Raw genomic sequence first — 9,417 nt, 5'->3', positions numbered from 1 at the left:
ATACCCCTAGAGTTAGAAAGAAAGCTCCTGACCATAGGAACCTGCATAAGATTGTGCCCCCCTATCAGACAGGGGATGATATCCATAAATGGATCACTGCACTTGAAAGGGCCTGTAAAGTTCAAAGGGTCCCAGTAGATCAGCAATCTTATGGCTCTCCTTTGCTGAAAAAGGAAGAGACAAGCTCCTCTCTATTAGGGAAGAGGATGCAGATGATTATTATATCTTGAAAAATGCGTAGATAGATGGGTTTGGTCTAACCACTGATCAATACAGGTTAAGGTTCAGAGATACGCAGAAAGCACAAAATCAAGATTAGGTAGACTTTGTAGATTGTGCTACCAAGGCTCTGGAAGGTTGGTTAAATGGCAGTAAAGTAAATGATTATCAAGGATTGTACAATCCCATCATGAGTGAGCAGATTCTTAATAACTGTCAGAATCAACTATTGCATCAGCACCTGGTGGACTCAGATCTGACCTCTCCCCAAGAATTTGGAAAGAAGGCAGACAAATGGGTCAGAACCAGGATCAAGCAAAAGGTCCAGCCCTTGGGGGGTGCAACTAAAAATGAAGATGCCAAAAACTCTGAGAAGGGTGGGGAAAAGGGAAAAGACCAGCAGTCTTCAACAGTCCCCCAAAAAGCAGCATCTGAAAATTCCTAATCTAACAAAGCTAAACAGCCAAGGAAGCCATGGTGTAAAAACTGTAAGCAGAAAACCCATTGGACTTCAGACTGTAACAAGGCCAAAGACTCCACCGGTACCACTACACCCGCCCCTAAGGCACCTGATCCCCCTAGTCCAGCTACAGGTGGTGGTACACAGAACAAGGGTATAGTAGCGTTGACCCTGGGATCTGGAGAGGACTCTGGCCTAGTCAGAACACCTACCCAGGCTGTGCTGGTTTGTGATGGGGACCTGTCCCTATTTGTGAGTCCCAGTGGTCTGGGCACATACAAATAACAGCCTAGGAGAAATGGCAGGGAGTCTCTAGCATACAGGGACACAGGGGCTAGTGTCACCATGGTGACTAAGGACCTTGTGGATCCTAGCCAAATCATACTTGGGGAAACTTACCAAGTGACCAATGCGAGCAATGTCAGTACTAACCATGCTCTGGCAGTTGTTAACTTCTCTTGGGGAGGGGTAACTGGCCTAAAGAAGGTTGTGGTGAGTGCAGACCTACCAGTAGAATGTTTGCTAGGGAATGATTTGGAGACCTCAGCATGGGCTGAGGTGGAGCTGACTACCCATGCAGCAATGCTGGGTATCCCTGCAGAAGTCTTTGCCCTGAGAAGGTCAAAAGCTAAGCTGACAGAAACTGAACAGGCCTTGGATCCTGGAAAAATGGACCAAGGACCTTCCAAGAGGAGGGGTAGCAGGGGTAAGGCAGTGCCTTCCTCCCAGGGTCAGTCTGAAGATACTCTTGTAGCCGAAGAGGATCTTACACCTGAAGAAGGAACTGTCTCAGATGAACTTGAACCTGATCAGGTTGAGTTCTTGGGGACAGGGGGACATTCTAGGGCAGACTTGAGCCTGGAGCAGCAGAGCTGCCCCACTCTTGAACCCCTCAGACAGCAGGCTGCTGCTGAGGCTGCTGGGAATGCTGGTGGAACCCATAAGATATATTGGGATGATGGACTCCTTCACTCTGAGGGTCGAGACCCCAAGCCTGGTGAAGCCAGGAGGTTGGTCATACCTCAGAAGTTTAGGGGCTTCCTACTCACACTAGCCCATGATATTCCCTTAGCAGGACACCTAGGCCAAAATAAGACTTGGGACAGAATTGTCCCTCACTTTCATTGGCCTCAAATGAGTGAGGACTGTAAGAGTTTTTGTAGCTCTTGCATTACTTGCCAGGCCAGTGGCAAGGCAGGTAAGTCCACAAAGGCCCCCTTGAAACCACTACCTGTGGTGGGGGTTCCCTTTGAACGGGTAGGGATTGACATTGTTGGTCCCCTTGACCCACCAACAGCATCTGGGCACAGGTTCATACTGGTGGTAGTGGATCATGCCACCAGGTACCCAGAAACTATTCCCCTTAGAACCATCACAGCACCTGTGGTGGCAAGAGCCCTCCTGTGAATCTTTTCCAGGGTAGGGTTCCCTAAGGAGGTATTGTCTGACAGAGGTACAAACTTCATGAGTAGTTACCTCAAGGCAATGTGGAAGGAGTGTGGTGTTAACTACAGGTTCACCACCCCTTATCATCCTCAATGCAATGGGCTTGTTGAAAGATTTAAAAAGACCCTAAAGGATATGATCAAAGGACTCCCAGGAGAGCTCAGGCGAAAATTGGATGTTCTTCTGCCCTGCCTTCTCTTTGCATACAGGGAGGTGCCACAGAAGGGGGTTGGTTACAGCCCTTTTGAACTTTTGTTTGGCCACCCTGTCAGAGGGCCACTCTGTCTAGTGAAGGAGGGATGGAAGTTACCTCTCAAACCCCCTAAACAGGATATTGTGGACTATGTACTTGGTCTCCGCTCCCGGATGGCTGAGTATATGAAGAAGGCGACAAAAAACCTTGAGGCAAGTAAGGAACTGCAAAAAGCCTGGTATGACCAAAAGGCTGTACTGGTGGTGTACCAGCCAGGACAGAAGGTATGGGTGCTGGAGTCAGTGGCCCCAGCAGCCCTCCAAGACAAATGGAGTGGACCCAATACCATATTGGAACAGAAGGGAGAGGTCACCTACTTAGTGGACCTTGGCACACCCAGAAGTCCCCACAGGGTACTTCATGTACACAGACTGAAACCATATGTGGACAGGGCTGACATGGGCTTGCTCATGGCAACTGATGAGGGACAGGAGGAGGAGAGTGACCTTCTCCCCGACCTGCTCTCTCACAACCCTGATGATTGGTCAGTAGATGGTGTAGCCTTGGCAGGCAGCCTCACTGCCCAGCAACAGTCTGACTGCAGACAAGTTCTCCAGTCATTCAGACATATGTTTTCACTGACTCCAAGTCAGACCACCTGGTGCACTCATGAAGTGGACACTGCCGACAGTCTGCCTGTGAAGAATAAGATCTACAGGCAATCTGACCATGTCAGGGACTGCATAAGGACAGAAGTCCAGAAGATGTTGGAATTGGGAGTTATTGAGCCCTCAGATAGCCCTTGGGCTAGCCCAGTAGTCCTGGTATCCAAACCTCACACCCAGGGTGGCAAGAAAGAGATGAGGTTCTGTGTAGACTACAGGGGACTCAATGCAGTTACTAGGACTGATGCACATCCCACTCCCAGAGAAGATGAGCTCATAGATAAATTGGCCTCAGCCAAATATCTGAGCACATTTGATCTGACAGCTGGCTACTGGCAGATAAGGTTAGCTGAATCTACAAAAGCCAAAACAGCATTTTCAACCCCTGGTGGGCACTATCAATTTATTGTAATGCCCTTTGGTTTGAAAAATGCACCTGCCACTGTTACAAGGCACTCACCTGTGCTCCAGATTGTTTCACCTTGATGACGATGTGAGGACAGGTCCCAATTCCCTCTAGAAACTAGCAGCATGATACCAAGATATAACTTAGGATCAGTCCTGTAGTCTCAAGGGGGAAAAGGGGTTGGGATGACAAGAGAAGAGAAACAAGAAGATTGCAGTGGTCTTCTTTTAGGGGGACCAGGGCTTCAGGGGGGTTGAGTATTCACAGGATACAATAAACAGGAATGTAACTGGATAGTGGCTTGAGTTTTCTACTAGACTCCTAAGTACAAAACACAGAAGATAAACAATGTGTATATCTGTGAGGCAGTATTTTCTTACAGTTATCATAAACTTGCAACCAAAAGTCTCCAATAATTCTTACCTCCAGACTACGTAGGTTTCAACAGAATTTTGGGTTGATCTAACAATCTACTTGTCGATTTATGCAATCTGCAATAAACAATACAATCATTAACATACTGTCAAATAAGTTTAACAATCACGATAGCATTTAGTTATGTTCATCAGCATAGGTACCTGAATCCTTATATGCCCAGCTTAGGATCAGATGCCTTGAGTGCACAGAAGTTCAAATGCTGCCAAAACAACCTTCTGCCATAAAGGAACAAAATACTGCATACAAAATAATAGTAGTCAAAACCACATCTGTGCTTTTGTGATTCTTAAGGCTAACTTTGCTTGCGATAACTATTTTCACACTTTTAAAAAGGCACAATCTTCTTTGTTTTATAAATGTCAAAAGTTTCTGGATACTACGGGAAATGTCGCCATAACACTCGAGATGAAGTGTTTTCCTTCTGTCCAAGAAATATAGTTCTGATAATTTGCGCAGTTCAAAGAGCAATGTTCCAAGTTCTAAAAACAATGTTCCAAGTTCTAATGTAAGCAGACTCTCCGTGGGATAGTTGTCTTTCAAAAAATACCTTAAAGCATGTTTTCTCTGTGCGCTTCTTTTCAGGGAACACGACACGGAAGAAGACGTTGGACCGGAGACTCAGCCCGGAACCAGGAAGCCAGGAAATTGCTGATGCAAGGCTGTCAAGCAGGAGATGCCGATCGGAAAAGCTGGAGCCAGGTAAGTGTGTTGAAGCAACGAGGCCAAGCACTGAATAGTGAAGAGGAGTGGTTTAAATAGGCTCCTAAGCAGGTGCTGGGTGTGGTCCTGGGTGTGGCCCAACTGTCTTTCAGGCCCAGGGTTTGTGGTAAACTGGGTGTGGCTTCCAACTGTCTTTCAGGCCCAGGGATTACTGGGTGTGGTCCTGGGTGTAGCCCAACTGTCTTTCATTCCCAGGGTTTGCACATAATAACTACACATTATTCTATTACTTATGGCATGATAGAGCCACAGTTTAAGAACATGACATAATACATGAACATAATTTACAGTAAACACATATATGAACAGGATGGTATTCCATGATTTGAAATGGAAGAAATCCATACATTAACAGGATGCCTTCTACAAGATACCAGTGTTATATTACCATTTACTCTGTTTCTGCTGATATGTGTTCAAATCAAGGTGGACAGGGAAGGAGACGTGCATGGGACAATGCACATGTAACAGCCACTTTTCAAAGGTTGGTGAACCAAGTCCTCACAGGCCTGGATGACTTTAGTGAAGCATATCTAGATGATATTGATGTCTTCAGCTCCACCTGGGAGGATCACCTGATCCACCTAAGGAAAGTTTTGGAAGCCCTGCAAAAAGCAGGACTCACTATCAAGGCTACCAAATGCCAGATAGGGCAGAGTAAGGTTGTGTACCTGGGCCACCTTGTGGGTGGAGGCCAGGTTCAACCACTACAGAGCAAGATCCAGACCATCATGGACTGGGTTGCTCCAACCCCCCAGACTCAGGTCCGAGCTTTCTTAGGCCTGACTGGTTACTACAGAAGATTTGTAAAGGGATATGGATCCATTATGACCCCCTTAAATGACTTAACCTCTAAGAGGATGCCCAAAAAGGTTCAGTGGACTGTCAGCTGTCAGAAAGCTTTTGATGACCTAAAACAGGCCATGTGCTCTGCTCCAGTGCTCCAAAGCCCAAACTACTCCAAAGAATTCATAGTTCAGACTGATGCATCTGAGGTGGGGGTAGGTGCTGTATTATCACAACTGAATGAAGAGGGCCAGGATCAACCAGTAGCTTTTATTAGCAGAAGGTTGACCCCCCAGAGAGAAACGTTGGTCAGCCATAGAGAGGGAGGCCTTTGCTGTTGTCTGGGCCTTGAAGAAGCTGAGGCCATACTTGTTTGGCACTCACTTCATTGTTCAAACCGACCACAAGCCCCTCCTATGGCTAAAACAGATGAAGGGTGAAAACCCCAAACTACTCAGGTGGTCCATTTCCCTACAGGGGATGGACTATACAGAAGAACATAGGCCTGGGAGCAACCATGCCAATGCAGATGGCCTCTCCAAATATTTCCACTTAGAACATGAAGACTCAACTGGTCAAGGTTAGTTTAATGTCCCTGCGTTTGGGGGGGTTTATGTAGGAGAGTGGCATCGACTGCATAGTTGCCCCCAACTTTTTGCTGATGTTTTGACTGTTTTCTGACTCTAGCCAGGCTGTGGCCCTGCTATCCAGGACCCCAGCCTATCTGCTTCCTCTCTAAACTAATGTGAGTACCCTAGGTACATACCAATTGGATACTGAGGACACCCTATCAGCCCCTTGTAGATGGTACCCTAGGTACCCAGGGCATGGGTCCCTCAGAGGACTACCTGGGGCTGCAACACTTACTGTGCCACCCCTGGGACAGCCATACAAACTGACACCACCAGACCACTACTGTAGTCTGGGTAAGGTGGTGCTTGCACCCCTTACAGGGATATAGGTATCCTGGGGCAGATTTAAAAGCCCCTTGCACCACTTTTGCGTCACTTTTAACATGGAAAAAGTGACACAAAAGTGGCGCAAGGGGCATGTAAATCTGCCCCCCTGTATCCCACTTAAATACAACACATATATCCTCATAGTTCACCCCTAAGGCAGGCCTTGGTAATCCTACAAGGCAGGGTGCTGAGATATGTGTGAGGGGGAACCCCTACCTGAGTAGGGCCCCTCTGCAACCTTCCCTCATACCCTCAATCCAGCCATGGGAGTGAGGGCATGAATGCCCCCTGCAAGAGGGGTGATATGGTAAAAGCGGCAGGTTTTAGACACCAATTTAAAAGTGCACACGTAGTACAAAATGGATGCTACCCGCCACCCACACAACTCTTGCTGCCTGTTGCTGGGTAGAACTCCAGCCACGGCAGCTGGACAATAAGGATCTTGTTGCAGGGAGGTGTTGCCACCTCCCCAGACAGTTTATGTGGATTGGGTGGGTGCACCATAGGATGTCTTTCAACTTGCACGTAGGTTTCTCCAGTGTCTACTTCTGCATACACCGCATCCTGTCCCCTGCCCAGGCGGGAAAACACACAAAGGGGAGAGGGTGTAGCCACCCTTTCCCGCCTCAACTCTCATTGGTGGGCTCTGATTCAGAAACTCCCCTAATCTCTGGATAAACGTGGGTGCAGGGTCCCCAGAGCCTCAGTTTAATCTTGGACTTCAAAGACTTGAACCTTTGATGATATGCCGCACAGCTGAATTAAGAAATCTCCCTTGGGGTAAAGGAGTTACCCCCTGCTTGGCAGGCACCTGAAACACTGCAAGTGACCCAGTTGGAACTCCGCTGCTCCTATGGACATCAAAGACTTCTGCCTACCCTGAGGGGGGTTTGAAAGCATCCCAGAGGCCAGTGAGTGTGCACAGCAAAGCTCAGCACCGTGGACCCCGTGGGTGCCGAGATCCCCAATACCCCAGGACACCGGCCATCTCTTGCACAGCACACGACCCCGACCATTGGGGAAGTTGTACTTTGGCCCATCATTGAGCCAACCTCTCAGCATTACTTGTGCCAAAGGACGACACTCCATCCTCTCCGGCGACCCGTGGGCTCATTTTTACGCACTCCAAATTGCCGCCTCCCGCGGTCCCTTGTCTCTCAACTGGTGGGCCCTAGCGGAGGTCAATCTTTACTTTAAAGGGCTCCCCTGGTTGCTCCAGGCCTGCTCTACAGTCTCCTTGCTGGAGACCTTGCTCAGACCTTGTGGGTCTGCACCGTAGCTGTTTTGTGATCCTTGCATGGGTTGCAGTTGCCAAGGCTTAGTGGATCCAATCCGGACACTAACACTGCAGCGGCCTTCATCCTTCATGGGACAGTCGCCCTCCAGAAGCTGGCCTTCCTTGAAGCCTCCTGAACCCCGTGGCTGCTGATCCAAACTACCTGTCTTCAACCTGAAAACACCCGACATTGAAGGGCTCTTTCTCCTGAGCTCCCTGGTCACTGGCTAGTGACCCAGACTCTGTCCCCTCTGCTTTCAGGTCCTTTCCTTCAAGAAATACATCTTCAATCTGCACGACATCGACGACGCTTCACGCCAGCAGCAGTTCTTCTCCTTTTTCCACTGAAAACGAGATCGCGACCCGACATCGAACACGACCTATGCACCCGGCATCCCTGGGGCAGGTAACAGTGGTACCTCGGTACTGTCGTGGGTGTGGGCCCTCCAAAAGCTTAACTCTAAGCTCCTGAACTTGAACTCTTGCTTGAAGTGTCCAGATTCTTGTAATTTCCAACCGCAACATTTCCCATAGGGTTTAATAGAGATCCTGACTGTAGTTTAAACACTGCACCCGTCTCCCGTGGGTCCCCTTCCTCACTACCTTGGGTGGTTTCGTAAGGGGCCAGCAACCCTAAGTGCCCTAGGCACTGTCTGCAGAACTGTCGTGGTTCTTATACCACTTTTTTTAATATATGGTTTGGTCCCCCCCGGGGCCCTGTGATTCCAGTGCTATGTATTGTTGTTTAAATGCTTTATTGAATTGTAACTTTACCTCCAGCCTCACAAGAGACTAGTGGGATTTGTTCTTAGAATAAATACATATATTTTGAATATATACCTGTGTGGACTACTCTTTCATTTGGTCATTCAAGAAGTTATCCATGGTAAAACAATAAGCTTAACACTCCTTCAAGACTTAGCCTGAAGGCTGCTCTCCACAGCTATCACTAGGATAGCTTTCTTTAAAGGTTGTCTTTTAACCTATCACCTTAAGAGTCGAATTGGACTGGTGCAAGGTGTCCCCTATAACTAGTGGACAGCATATGCCAGGCCAACTTCTCACACTTATTTATAAAATATATGTTTATTTAATAAATATGTGTATTCGACTATTAAAGCAACGAAAAATGAACAAAGAAATAACAAGTATTATATGCACCATGTGATCATGAAGTATAAAGAAACCTACAAAAGAGTGTAGCAGAGGTCTAAAACTAGAATAAAATAACCAAGTAATGTTATTACTATTCCTATACTAAATATAATGCAAATAAAGTAAAATATTTTGGCAAGTAAGCAGAAATGATGCACTGAGATATGAAATGAGTAGTAGGAAAATTACAGTCAAATCTATAGAACCAAAAAAAGAGAAAAATAATCAAAAAAAGAAGCATTAAAAAGCTACAGATACCAAAATGTTACATCAGATTTATTAATTTACCAAAACAATTCTCTAAACAGAAGCAAACAGTAAAAGACATATTAAAATATTTTACTGTGGTTTCCAGTTGACATAAGGTTGCCGACAAGAGTAAGATGAAAGTTCCAAAAAGTATGTTAAGGGTAGCCCATTTTATGCCTAATTGAACAGAAGTAACCTTATATGTGTTGAAACTTTGATATTTGCAGACAGTATTCTACCAACTTTTAAAACTAATTTTACCAGAGTACTTACAGCTTGAGGTGATAACTTGAATAGAAACTGCTATCAATATATCCCTAAATTTAGCAATGGGTGTGTTTTGTTGGTGCGGATTATGGGAACCACCTAGGATAACATTAGAAAAGGAAACAAAGAGCGGCCACATGACAAATAGGACATCTAGGCATTCAAAAAACATATGCAT

The sequence above is a fragment of the Triturus cristatus genome, chromosome 4_1 (genome assembly GCF_964204655.1).
Source record: "Triturus cristatus chromosome 4_1, aTriCri1.1, whole genome shotgun sequence".
NCBI classification, from domain to species: Eukaryota; Metazoa; Chordata; class Amphibia; order Caudata; family Salamandridae; genus Triturus; species Triturus cristatus.
The sequence above is the reverse complement of the archived record's forward strand: the minus strand, read 5'-3'. Positions refer to the sequence as shown.